The following is a 14,673-nucleotide window of genomic DNA, read 5'->3' on the forward strand; positions in this document are numbered from 1 at the left end:
ATTACAATGAGTGAATTCTATCCTATTTTAGGAAATCCCATAGAGCTTAGCTCATAAAATCATAGCGTTTCAGAAGAACAGTCAAAAAAAGAATTCATATCTTTAAGCCTTCCACTTCATTTTTCATTTTACTAAACCTGCTATTTTTATTTTCAAATAATTTTCTTCCATAGTTTTCAGTTTAAGGGGACTGAAGTTATGCAACTGTATATGTTAAGCAGTTTCTTTATTATAATAATATAACATACTCAGGGATAAATATTTGTAGGAAAAACTAGAAATGAAACTTCTCTTATTTTACAAAATTTCCTTACCTTCCTTTTTATTATTTCTGAGTTGTTATGATTTTGGTGGTGGGGGCAGAGGGATAGAAATATTGCTATAATACATATCTAAGAAATGTTTGCATTTATTCTTTGGCTTAGTAGTTATATTTCTTGGAATCTGTTTCCAAAATAAGAAAAGACTTCTCTTATACCTATTTTTCACAACAGTTCTTGTAAAAACCGAAGATCGGGAACAACCCCAAAGTCTTTCATTTTAGGACTGGTTGAAATACAGATTTAATTTTTAAAACTGTTATATGGTTCCAAATTCAAAACTATAAAAACAAGTTGCATTCAGAAAGAACACTCTTCCATCTCTGTCCCTTTCTCCTCTTTATTTCTTCCATTCTCCTAAAGGTAGCAATTTTCACTAGTGTTTAGTTTATCCTTCCATTGTTTCATTTTGAAAATATAAATAACTATATGGAGGAATTTTTCTTTTTAAATTCAATTTTATTGAGATTGTTCACATACCATACAGTCATCCAATCAATTGCTCATAGTACCATTGTACCATCATACAGCTGTGCATCCGTCACCACAATTAATTTTTTTTTTCAATTTTTAGAACATTTTCATTACTCCAGAAAAGAAATAAAAACAAAGAAAACTCCAATCCTCTCATACACCTAACCACCCCCCACCCCATTATTGACTCATAGTATTGGTATAGTACATTTGTTACTGTTGATGAAAGAATGTTACAGTACTACTAACTGTAGTACATAGTTTGCAGTAGGTATACTTTTTCCCTGTATAACCCTCTTATTAACTCCTAGTTATAGTGTCATATATTTGTTCAAGTTCATGACAGGGATTTCTAGTATTTGTACAGTTAATCATGGACATTGTTCACCACGAGATTCACTGTTTTATACATTCCCATATTTTAATTCCACTTTTCCTTCTGGTGACATACGTGACTCTAAGCTTCCCCTTTCCACCACATTCACACAGCATTCAGCAGTGTTAGTTATTCTCACGATAACATGCTACCGTCACCTCTCTCCATTTCCGAACACTTAAGTTCAACCTAGTGAAACATTCTGCTCATGATAAGCAACTGCTCCCCATTCATTAGCCTCATTCTATGTCCTGGTAACTTATATTTCATGACTATGAGTTGACATATTATAATTAGTTCATATCAGTGAGACCATAAAATATTTGTTCTTTTGTGGCTGACTTATTTCGCTCAATATAGTGCTCTCAAAGTTTTTTCATCAACCTATTTTTTCTAAGATGGTTTTGTTCACCCACCATACATTCTGTCCTAAGTGAACAATTGATGGTTCACGTATAATCATGTATTAACACATTCACCACCATCACCACTATCTATAGAACGACATCTCCGTTTCTTCCACAAAGAAGGAGGAAGAGTCAAAGAAGGTAGAGAGACAAAAGGAAAAAAGAAACAAAAAAAATGAGAGTTCAAAAGCATCAAAAGGAAAGATAGAATTAAACTAAAGTATAATAAAAGAGTCAGACAGCATCCTCAATGCCAAGAGTCCCATACCCCTCCCTTATATCCCCCTCTTATAGATATTTCGCTTTGGTATATTCTCTTTGTTACTTTAAAGGAGCTATAATACAATGTTTCTGTTAACTATAGTCTCTAGTTTGCATTGATTGTATTTTTTTTTTTACCCAATACCACCCCATTTTTTTTTTTTTTTAATTCAGTTTTATTGATATATATTCACAAACCATACAGTCATCCATGGTATACAATCAACTGTTCACAGTATGATCATATAGTTATGCGTTCATCACCACAATCTATTTCTGAACATTTTCCTTACATCAGAAAGAATCAGAATAAGAATAAAAAATAAAAGTGAAAAGAGAATACCCAAACCATCCCCCCATCCCACCCTATTTGTCATTTAGTTTTTACTCCCATTTTTCTACTGATTTTTTTTCAATTTTTTAACTTTATCAAAAAATTAAAAACAAACAGGCAAACAACAACCAAAAAAACCCCACAACATTTCAAACAAAGCAATGGATTAAGGAAAACAAATAACCTAAAATAACTACTTTGCTTCCAATATGTTCCTACCATACCCCAAGAAAATTAATAAACCATCTCCAAACAGAGGAGTAAGAAAAACAAATAATCTAAAATAACTACATTGCTTCCAACATGTTCCTACCATACCCCAAGAAAATTAACAACCCCTAAGAAAACAAAGGAATAAGAGAAAAAAAAAACCTAAAATAACTCTATTGCTTCCAACATGGTCTTACTATATCCAAGAAAGTTTACAAACCATAATCATTCCTGAGCATTCCCATAACATTGAGATTACCCTCCATAGTTTATCTGTTCTTATTAGATTATCATTCCCCCTCCACTAATTGGTATCTCTAAGTCCCCTACATTCTACAGTATAAAACATTGTACATTTTTCACAGAATTCACATAAGTGGTAACATACAATATCTCTCTTTTTGTGCCTGGCTTATTTTGCTCAGCATTATGTCTTTTTTTTTTTTTTTTTTAATCTTCATTTCATTGAGATATGTTCATATACCACGCAGTCATACAAAACAAATCATACTTTCGATTGTTCACAGTACCATTACATAGTTGTACATTCATAACCCAAATCAATCCCTGACCCCTTCATTAGCACACACACAACAATAACAAGAATAATAATTAGAGTGAAAAAGAGCAATTGAAGTAAAAAAGAACACTGGGTACCCTTGTCTGTTTGTTTCCTTCCCCTATTTTTCTACTCATCCATCCATAAACTAGACAAAGTGGAGTGTGGTCCTTATGGCTTTCCTAATCCCCTTGTCACCCCTCATAAGCTACATTTTTATACAACTGTCTTCGAGATTCATGGGTTCTGGGTTGTAGTTTGATAGTTTCAGGTATCCACCACCAGCTACCCCAATTCTTTAGAACCTAAAAAGGGTTGTCTAAAGTGTGCGTAAGAGTGCCCACCAGAATGACCTCTCGGCTCCTTTTGGATTCTCTCTGCCACTGAAGCTTATTTCATTTCCTTTCACCTCCCCCTTTTGGTCAAGAAGATGTTCTCCGTCCCACGATGCCAGGTCTACATTCCTCCCCGGGAGTCATATTCCACGTTGCCAGGGAGATTCACTCCCCTGGGTGTCTGATCTCACGTAGGGGGGAGGGCAGTGATTTCACCTTTCAAGTTGGCTTAGCTAGAGAGACAGGGCCACATCTGAGCAACAAAGAGGCATTCGGGTGGAGGCTCTTAGGCACAACCATAGGGAGGCCTAGCCTCTCCTTTGCAGCAACCGTCTTCCCAAGGGTAAAACCTGTGGTAGAGGGCTCAACCCATCAAACCACCAGTCCCCTATGTCTGTGGTCATGTTAGCAACCATGGAGGTGGGGTAGGCGAATACCCCTGCATTCTCCACAGGCTCCTCAAGGGGGCACTGCATCTTTTTTTTTTTTCCTTGTTTTTTTTTTTTTTTTTTTTAGGGATGTATAAATGCAGCTTTATTTTTTCTTAACATAGGGAGGAAATTTCCCCACCACCAGCCACCCTATAGCCTGTTCATCCCCCTGAAGGTGGAGGTGCCCTGGGAGGCCATGCAGGGCTGTGCTTAAGAGCATGGGCCCTGGGGCCTGGCCGCCCAGGTCTGAATCCCAGCTCCAAAATGCACCAGCTTCATAACAGAGGCAATATTTTACAGGCCTCCGAATTGCAATGGGTTTTTTTTTTTCACTGAGATGTGATATTGCATTTTTTTTTTACATTCAGTTTTTTTTTTTTTTTGTAATATGTATTTTTATTTTTATTTTTATTTATTATTTTTTTTAATCATCATTTTATTGAGATATATTCACATACCACGCAGTCATACAAAACAAATTGTACTTTCGATTGTTTACAGTACCATTACATAGTTGTACATTCATCACCTAAATCAATCCCTGACACCTTCATTAGCACACACACAAAAATAACAAGAATAATAATTAGAGTGAAAAAGAGCAATTGAAGTAAAAAAGAACACTGGGTACCTTTGTTTGTTTCCTTCCCCTACTTTTCTACACATCCATCCATAAACTAGACAAAGGGGAGTTTGGTCCTTATGGCATTCCCAATCCCATTGTCACCCCTCATAAGCTACATTTTTATACAACTGTCTTCGAGATTCATGGGTTCTGGGTTGTAGTTTAATAGTTTCAGGTATCCACCACCAGCTACCCCAATTCTTTAGAACCTAAAAAAGGTTGTCTAAAGTGTGCATAAGAGTGCCCACCAGAGTGATCTCTCGGCTCCTTTTGGAATCTCTCTACCACTGAAGCTTATTTCATTTCCTTTCACATCCCCCTTTTGGTCAAGAAGATGTTCTCCATCCCACGATGCCGGGTCTACATTCCTCTCCGGGAGTCATATTCCACGTTGCCAGGGAGATTCACTCCCCTGGGTGTCTGGTCCCACGTAGGGGGGAGGGCAGTGATTTCACCTTTCAAGTTGGCTTAGCCAGAGAGAGAGGGCCACATCTGAGCAACAAAGAGGCATTCAGGAGGAGACTCTTAGGCACAAATATAGGGAGGCCTAGCCTCTCCTTTGCAGCAACCGTCTTCCCAAGGGTAAAACCTGTGGTAGAGGGCTCAACCCATCAAACCACCAGTCCCCTTTGTCTGTTGTCATGTTAGCAACCATGGAGGTGGGGTAGGCGAATACCCCTGCATTCTCCACAGGCTCCTCAAGGGGGCACTGCATCTTTTTTTTTTTTCCTTGTTTTTTTTTTTTTTTTTTTTTAACTTTCCCTTCTTTTTTAAATCAACTGTATGAAAAAAAAGTTAAAAAGAAAACAAACATACAATAAAAGAACATTTCAAAGAGACCATAACAAGGGAGTAAGAAAAAGACAACTAACCTAAGATAACTGCTTAACTTCCAACATGTTCCTACTTTACCCCAAGAAAGTTACCTAATATAGCAACATTTCTGTGAACTTGCTCCTACTATATCCATCAGAAATTAACAGACCATAGTCATTCCTGGGCATCCCCATAACGTTAAATAGCTTATCTGTTCTTCTTGGATTATTGTTCCCCCTTCCTTAATTGCTCTCTATTGCTAGTTCCCCTACATTCTACATTATAAGCCATTTGTTTTACATTTTTCAAAGTTCACATTAGTGGTAGCATATAATATTTCTCTTTTTGTGCCTGGCTTATTTCGCTTAGCATTATGTCTTCAAGGTTCATCCATGTTGTCATATGTTTCACGAGATCGTTCCTTCTTACTGCCGCGTAGTATTCCATCGTGTGTATATACCACATTTTATTTATCCACTCATCTGTTGAAGGACATTTGGGTTGTTTCCATCTTTTGGCAATTGTGAATAATGCTGCTATGAACATTGGCGTGCAGATATCTGTTCGTGTCGCTGCTTTCCGATCTTCCGGGTATATACCGAGAAGTGCAATCGCTGGATCGAATGGTAACTCTATATCTAGTTTTCTAAGGAACTGCCAGACTGACTTCCAGAGTGGCTGAACCATTATACAGTCCCACCAACAGTGAATAAGAGTTCCAATTTCTCCACATCCCCTCCAGCATTTGTAGTTTCCTGTTTGTTTAATGGCAGCCATTCTAACCGGTGTTAGATGGTATCTCATTGTGGTCTTAATTTGCATCTCTCTAATAGCTAGTGAAGCTGAACATTTTTTCATGTGTTTCTTGGCCATTTGTATTTCCTCTTCAGAGAACTGTCTTTTCATATCTTTTGCCCATTTTATAATTGGGCCGACTGTACTATTGTCATTGAGTTGTAGGATTTCTTTATATATGCAAGATATCAGTCTTTTGTCAGATACATGGTTTCCAAAAATTTTTTCCCATTGAGTTGGCTGCCTCTTTACCTTTTTGAGAAATTCCTTTGAGGTGCAGAAACTTCTAAGCTTGAGGAGTTCCCATTTATCTATTTTCTCTTTTGTTGCTTGTGCTTTGGGTGTAAAGTCTAGGAAGTGGCCACCTAATACAAGGTCTTGAAGATGTTTTCCTGCATTATCTTCTAGGAGTTTTATGGTACTTTCTTTTATATTGAGATCTTTGGTCCATTTTGAGTTAATTTTTGTGTAGGGGGTGAGGTAGGGGTCCTCTTTCATTCTTTTGGATATGGATATCCAACTCTCCCAGCCCCATTTGTTGAAAAGACCATTATGACTCAGTTCAGTGACTTTGGGGGTCTATCTCCGAATTCTCAATTCGATTCCATTGATCTATATGTCTATCTTTGTGCCAGTACCATGCTGTTTTGGCAACTGTGGCTTTATAATAAGCTTCAAAGTCAGGGAGTGTAAGTCCTCCCACTTCGTTTTTCTTTTTTAGAGTGTCTTTAGCAATTCGAGGCATCTTCCCTTTCCAAATAAATTTGATAACTAGCTTTTCCAAGTCTGCAAAGTAGGTTGTTGGAATTTTGATTGGGATTGCATTGAATCTGTAGATGAGTTTGGGTAGAATTGACATCTTAATGACATTTAGTCTTCCTATCCATGAACATGGAATATTTTTCCATCTTTTAAGGTCCCCTTCTATTTCTTTTAGTAGAGTTATGTAGTTTTCTTTGTATAGGTCTTTTACATCTTTGGTTAAGTTTATTCCTAGGTACTTGATTTTTTTAGTTGCTATTGAAAATGGTATCTTTTTCTTGAGTGTTTCTTCGGTTTGTTCATTTCTAGCATATAGAAACATTACTGACTTATGTGCATTAACCTTGTATCCCGCTACATTGCTAAATTTGTTTATTAGCTCTAGTAGCTGTATCGTTGATTTCTCAGGGTTTTCTAGATATAAGATCATATCATCTGCAAACAATTACAGTTTTACTTCTTCTTTTCCAATTTGGATGCCTTTTATTTCTTTGTCTTGCGGGATTGCCTTGGCTAGCACTTCCAGCACAATGTTGAATAACAGTGGTGACAGCGGGCATCCTTGTCTTGTTCCTGATCTTAGAGGGAAGGCTTTCAGTCTCTCACCATTGAGTACTATGCTGGCTGTGGGTTTTTCATATATGCTCTTTATCATATTGAGGAAGTTTCCTTCAATTCCTACCTTTTGAAGTGTTTTTATCAAAAAGGGATGTTGGATTTTGTCAAATGCTTTTTCAGCATCTATTGAGATGATCAATTGATTTTTCCCTTTTGACTTGTTAATGTGTTGTAATACATTGATTGATTTTCTTATGTTGAACCATCCTTGCATGCCTGGAATAAACCCCACTTGGTCATGGTGTATGATTTTTTTAATGTGTCTTTGGATTCGATTTGCAAGTATTTTGTTGAGGATTTTTGCATCTATATTCATTAGGGAGATTGGCCGGTAGTTTTCCTTTTTTGTAGCATCTTTGCCTGGTTTTGGTATTAGATTGATGTTAGCTTCATAAAATGAGTTAGGTAGTGTTCCATTTTTTTCAATGTTTTGAAAGAGTTTGAGTAAGATTGTTGTCAGTTCTTTCTGGAAAGTTTGGTAGAATTCCCCTGTGAAGCCATCTGGCCCTGGGCATTTATTTGTGGGAAGATTTTTGATGACTGATTGGATCTCTTTGCTTGTGATGGGTTGGTTGAGGTCTTCTATTTCTTCTCTGGTCAGTCTAGGTTGTTCATATATTTCCAGGAAATTGTCCATTTCCTCTACATTATCCAGTTTGTTGCCATACAGTTGTTCATAGTATCCTCTTATAATTTTTTTAATTTCTTCAGGATCTGCAGTTATGTCACGTTTTTCATTCATTATTTTGTTTATATGGGTCTTATCTCTTTTTGATTTTGTCAGTCTAGCTAGGGGCTTGTCAATATTGTTGATCTTCTCAAAGAACCAACTTTTGGTGATATTTACCCTCTCTATTGTTTTTTTGTTCTCTATGTCATTTATTTCTGCTTTAATCCTTGTTATTTCTTTTCTTCTACTTGGTTTAGGATTGGTTTGCTGTTCATTTTCTAGCTTCTTCAGTTGATCCATTAGTTCTTTGATTTTGGCTCTTTCTTCCTTTTTAATATATGCGTTTAGTGCTATAAATTTCCCCCTTAGCACTGCTTTTGCTGCATCCCATAGTTTTTGGTATGTTGAGTTCTCATTTTCCTTCGTCTCTATATATTTAGCAATTTCTCTTGCTATTTCTTCTTTAACCCACTGATTGTTTAGGAGTGTGTTGTTTAACCTCCAGGTATTTGTGAATTTTCTAAGTCTCTGATGGTTATTGACTTCTAATTGTATTCCATTGTGGTCAGAGAATGTGCTTTGAATAATTTCAATCTTTTTAAATTTATTGAGGCTTGTTTTATGTCCCAGTATATAATCTATTCTGGAGAAAGTTCCATGAGCACTAGAAAAGTATGTGTATCCTGGTGATTTGGGATGTAATGTCCTGTATATGTCTGTTAAATCTAATTCATTTATCAGATTGTTTAGGTTTTCAATTTCCTTATTGGTCTTCTGTCTGGTTTCTCTATGTATAGGAGAGAGTGATGTGTTGAAGTCTCCCACAATTATTGTGGAAACATCAATTGCTTCCTTTAGTTTTGCCAGTGTTTCTCTCATGTATTTTGTGGCACCTTGGTTGGGTGCATAGACATTTACGATTGTTATTTCTTCTTGCTGAATTGCCCCTTTTATTAGTACGTAGTGGCCTTCTTTGTCTCTCAAAACATCCCTGCATTTGAAGTCTATTTTATCTGAGATTAATATTGCTACACCTGCTTTCTTTTGGCTGTAGCTTGCATGAAATAGTTTTTTCCATCCTTTCACTTTCAGTTTCTTTGTGTCCCTGTGTCTAAGATGAGTCTCTTGTATGCAACATATTGATGGTTCATTTTTTTTGATCCATTCTGCGCATCTATATCTTTTAATTGGGGAATTTAATCCATTTACATTCAACGTTATAACCGTGAAGGCATTTCTTGAATCAGCCATCTTATCCTTTGGTTTATGTTTGTCATATTTTTCCCCTCTGTCTATTAATATCCTTTATTGTACCCATACCGAATCTCTTTAGTACTGAACCTTTCTCCAGGTCTCTCTGTCCTTTCTTTGTTTCTCTGTGTGTAGGGCTCCCTTTAGTATCTCCAGTAGGGCAGGTCTCTTGTTAGCAAATTCTCTCAGCATTTGTTTGTCTGTGAAAAATGTAAGCTCTCCCTCAAATTTGAAGGAGAGCTTTGCTGGATAAAGTATTCTTGGCTGGAAATTTTTCTCACTCAGAATTTTAAATATATCGTGCCACTGCCTTCTCGCCTCCATGGTGGCTGCTGAGTAGTCACTACTTAGTCTTATGCTGTTTCCTTTGTATGTGGTGAATTGCTTTTCTCTTGCTGCTTTCAGAACTTGCTCCTTCTCTTCTGTGTTTGATAGTGTGATCAGTATATGTCTCGGAGTGGGTTTATTTGGATTTATTCTATTTGGAGTTCGCTGAGCATTTATGATTTGTGTATTTATGTTGTTTAGAAGATTTGGGAAGTTTTCCCCAACAATTTCTTTGAGTACTTTTCCTCGACCTTTACCCTTTTCTTCCCCTTCTGGTACACCAATGAGTCTTATATTAGGACGTTTCATATTATCTATCATATCCCTGAGGTCCATTTCGATTTTTTCAATTTTTTTCCCCATTCTTTCTTTTATGCTTTCATTTTGCATTCTGTCATCTTCCAGGTCACTGATTCGTTGTTCAACTTCCTCTAGTCTTGTACTATGAGTGTCCAGAATCTTTTTAATTTGGTCAACAGTTTCTTTAATTTCCATAAGATCATCCATTTTTTTATTTAGTCTTGCTATGTCTTCTTTATGCTCTTCTAGGGTCTTCTTGATTTCCTTTATATCCCGTACTATGGTCTCATTGTTCATCTTTAGTTCTTTGAGTAGCTGCTCTAGGTGCTGTGTCTCTTCTGGTCTTTTGATTTGGGTGCTTGGGCTTGGGTTATCCATATCGTCTGGTTTTTTCATATGCTTTATAATTTTCTGTTGTTTTTGGCCTCGTGGCATTTGCTGAACTTGATAGGGTTCTTTTAGGATTTGTAGACCAATTGAAGTCCTTATCTCTAATTTATCAGATCTACAGCTTCGTGGAGTACACTTTCTCTAACTAACCAGCAGGTGGCTTCCACGAGCCACCTGTTCTCCACAAGCCAGTTCTCCCCTGCTTAGCCTTTTTGGTGAGTGGGGGAGTGAGTCTTGTGGGGTCCAATTGGTGTACCAAGTTTGCATGTGTAGTTGGTGTTGCCTGCCCTGTATATGGGGCGTGTTTCTGGGCAGTCAGGGAGGGGGGGGGTGGCTCTAACAATCAAATCTCCCTGGTGATCCTAGAGTTTTAAAGCTGCTGCAATAGTCTAATCCTTCAGTTCAGTCGTGCCACAGTTTGTCTCTGCCACTGACCCACAAGTCCTTGGTATTGGCGTATGGCTCCAGAGACTTGCAAGTGGGCCCCTCTTCCAGGCCGTTCACCCCGGGTCCTCTGTTGAGGGATGACTGTGCTATGTCACAGGTGAGTGCTGTCCCCCCAGGGCAGTTCTGGGCTGCTGGGCTATGTAGGGAGGCTCCCAGTCTGCTGAAATGATGGCTGAATGGGGCTTTGTTAATTCACACTGTTCCACCTTCCCAGCTCTGGGACAATCAGCTGAGGTTGCAAGGAAGGCTAATGTCCACGCCCAGTTTTGTGGTGTGTGCCTGTTATTTGAAGCGTTTCCGTCACACTGGGTTGTCTGGGGCAGTTCTGGGCTATGGGGCTGGCGATGGGCAGGAGTGTTTCCTGTCCACCAGGATGATGGCTGTGAGCGGACACCCCCCTTTTCTTGGGAAGTTGTGGTGTTTAGTGAATTTTCTCAGCCACTGGATTATTGCGTTTTGTCTCAGAGCTCTCCTAGTTCAGCTCTTGACTTGACCTGCCCAAATTGCAAGTCTTTGAAGCTTTCTGTATTGGCTTCTTAGAGTAATTGTTTTAGAAAAAGAGAAAAGGATTAAAAAAAAAAAAAAACAGGTCTCCTCAGAGATCTAATGGGTTATTGAAATGCTAAGAGACAAAGCAACCAGGGCCATTAAGGAAAGGTCCACAGGGCAGAGAGATCAGCTTTTCTTCGGGATTTGCATATGCGCCTCAGGGCCCTTCCCCTTTCTATGTTCACCAGAACTCTAAAAATCCTCCGCTTTTATTTTGGAGTTTTTCGTGTTGTTTTTTTTCTATGGCTGTCTCCTCTCTGCTGGGCCGGCTGCTCTCAGATTCTCTGGTGTCTGGTCTCAGTCTATCTATGGTTGGATTTTGGATCAGTAGAATGAGTTTCCGATAAGGGCTGCCACTGCACTTCTCCCTTCTCCTTCCCGGAGCTGACAGCCCCTCCTCCCACGGGACTGAGCCTGGCAGGGAGGGGCGCGGGTCCCCTGGCCGCAAAAACTTACAGATTTCGCTGATCTCAGCAGTTCCACGTTTTCATGAGTGTTGTATGAAGTATGCCCAAAGTCAGATTGCTCTGTGGTGTCCAGTCCACGCAGTTCCTGGCTTTCTACCTACTTTCCTGGAGGAGTAACTAAAACATACAGCTCACCAGTCTGCCATCTTGCGCCGCCTCCTCAGGGACATATCCCACCCCAGTTTTAACACCTTGCAAGGTTGACATTCATTTGTTCTCCCTCATGTAAAAATGTATTTGTACATTTTATTACAGTTGTGGAGCACTCTAGGTTTCACTGAGTTATACAGTCCCAGTCTTTATCTTTCCTCTTTCCTTCTGGTGTCCCACATGCTCCTAACCTTCCTCTTTAAACCATACTTACAGTCATCTTTGTTCAGTGTCCTGACATTGTTGTGCTGCCATCACCCAAAATTGTGTTCCAAACGTCTCACTCATGTTTTTTCCTATCTGTAGTGCTCCCTTTAGTATTTTCTGTAGAGCAGGTAACTTGTTTACATACTCTGTCATTGTCTGTTTGTCAGAGTATATTTTAAACTCTCCCTCATATTTGAAGGACAGTTTTGCCAGATACAGGATTCTTGGTTTGTGGTTTTTCTCTTTCATTATCGTAAATATATCACACCACTTCCTTCTTGCCTCCCTAGTTTCTACTGAGAAATCCGCACATAGTGTTATTAAGTTTCCTTTGTATGTGATGGATCGCTTTTCTCTTCCTGCTTTCAGGATTCTCTCTTTGTCTTTGACTTTTGATAATCTGATTATTAAGTGTCTTGGCGTAGTTCTATTCAGATCTATTCTGTTTGGGGTATACTGCGCTTCTTGGATCTGTAATTTTATGTCTTTCGTAAGAGATGGGAAGTTTTCAGTGATTATTTCCTCTGTTATTGCTTCTGTCCCTTTTCCCTTCTTTTCTTCTAGGACACCCATGACACATAGATTCATGTGTTTCATGTTGTCATTCAGTTCACTGAGATGTTGCTCATATTTTTCCATTCTTTTCCCTATCTGTTCTTTTGTGTGTAGGATTTCAGATGTCTTGTTCTCCATTTCCTGAATGTTTTCTTCTGCCTGTTGAGATCTGCTGTTGTATGTCTCCATTATGTTTTTTATCTCTTGTGTTGTGTCTTTCATTTCCATAGATTCTGCAAGTTGGGTTTTCAGACTTTCAATTTCTACCTTATGTTTGCCCAGTGTTTTCTTTATATCCTTCCTCTATTTTGCCATATCTTCTCTGAACTTGTTGACTTAGTTTTTGAATGATTTGGCGTATTTCTTTGAAAATCTTTAATTGATTGTTTCATTAACATGAAACAGTGTCTCACTTGTATCTTAATTGAGGTGTAAGTTTGTTCTTTGAGTCGGGCATTTGTTTGTTTTTCCCAGTATAATTTGTAGTTTTCTGTTGTTTAGGCATCTGGTTTCCTTGGTTACCCCAATCAGATTTTCCCAGACCTGAACGTGTTCAGGTCTCAGAATGGGGCTATATTCAGTGTCAGGTTTCCCTGAGGGTTTGTCTTCGAAGATTGACAGACTTTCCTGTGAGGCCTCTAGGCCCTTTGCTTTTCCTAACCTGCCCAGCAGGTGTCGCCTGTCAGCCTTTCGCTCCTGACTAGTTTAAGGAGGTGTAGCCCCTTTAAATCTCAGCTTAGGTTGTTTTTCTTTTGACTTTTTCCCCCTGGTCTTGGGGTCTGAATTCTGAAGGGAGGGCTGGCACTTGAGTTGGGCCCTATCTCCTTCCTCTTAGGGAAGATACACCCCCTAGGGAACTGTCTTCTGCATTTGAATTATTCCTTTATCTCTCTGACTCTCTTAACTCCACCCCTGTCTGGGTCAGAGGTGCTGCAAACTGAAAATGGCTGAGGCTCTCTCCACTGAGCCATTCAGGTTGAGAGAGAGAAAAAGGGAAAGAAAGCCCCCTTTCAGAACCAGTCTACGGGCCCCCAGTTTCAACTGTCGGTCAGAAAGAGTACCTGGTGTTCTGGGCTCCGTTTCCTGGGGCACAGGCGTTTTCTGGCTCTCTAAGGTCAGTCTCTTTAAATGCCTCTGTATTTTTCCTTCTTTTTTCTAATTATTATTATTTTTTTCCATCAGTCCCATCTCCTCTCCACTGGGAGTGACCTCAAGGTACTTTGCTGCTTTTTAGGGGTTTTTCTATGTTTGTGGCTTGTATTTAGCAGTCCACATTTGTTAATTAAAACCCCAGTTGGAGCTAGGTTGCAGTATATTCACTCACTCCTGGCATGCTGCTTTCTCCCACAGTGAGGTCTTACAGCTCAGCTTTCCATGGGGAGGGGGGGCTCCCAGCATGATTCCGCAGTTTTTATTTACAGATTTTATGCTGTGATCTCAGCCATTCAACCCAGTCCAGGTTGGTGTATGATGTGTGGTCAGTCATGGTTGTCCCCCAGCAGTTGTTCCAGATTATTTATTAATTGTTCCTTGTTGCTCCAAGGGACTAACTAAATTCCACACCTCTCTATGCTGCCATCTTGCCCCTCCATACTCAGGAAATATTTTAAAAACCACAATATGGATACTACAGATCTATTGCTATTGAGTTGCCTTTCTTCCTGAAAAGCTAGCATAGTATACTCTTCTGCAGTATACCTTTTTTTTTTAACTGAATAGTGAATCTTGAGATTGTTCTGTGGCTGTATAAAGAAATCATCTTTATTATTTTTTACACTTTCATAATGACAGATTGTATGGATCTGTTGAATACCATCGTTTATTCAACCAGGATGCCTTGCTGGAAAGGGGGAAAGAGCGAGCCACTCTTCCCAGGTAAATGGGAGCAGCTCTGGCCTCGGCTTCTGTGGCCCATAGCCATTTTCCTCTCCCCTGCATCTTTAAAAACCCTGATTCCTGATCTCTGAAGAGAAATGGGCCAGGAAGGATTGTGTGGGTGCCAGGAGAATGCTTGATTTATTTATTTTTTTTGATCTT

General features: G+C 39.0%; 1 protein-coding gene across 3 annotated transcripts in view; it reads left to right on the plus strand.

The window, feature by feature from the left end:
* The window catches only part of ARL13B (ADP ribosylation factor like GTPase 13B), a 102,536-nt gene that overhangs the window by 54,749 nt on the left and 33,114 nt on the right, over positions 1 to 14,673 (plus strand). The window lies entirely within an intron of this gene.

The sequence above is a fragment of the Choloepus didactylus genome, chromosome 1 (genome assembly GCF_015220235.1).
Source record: "Choloepus didactylus isolate mChoDid1 chromosome 1, mChoDid1.pri, whole genome shotgun sequence".
Classification (NCBI taxonomy): Eukaryota; Metazoa; Chordata; class Mammalia; order Pilosa; family Megalonychidae; genus Choloepus; species Choloepus didactylus.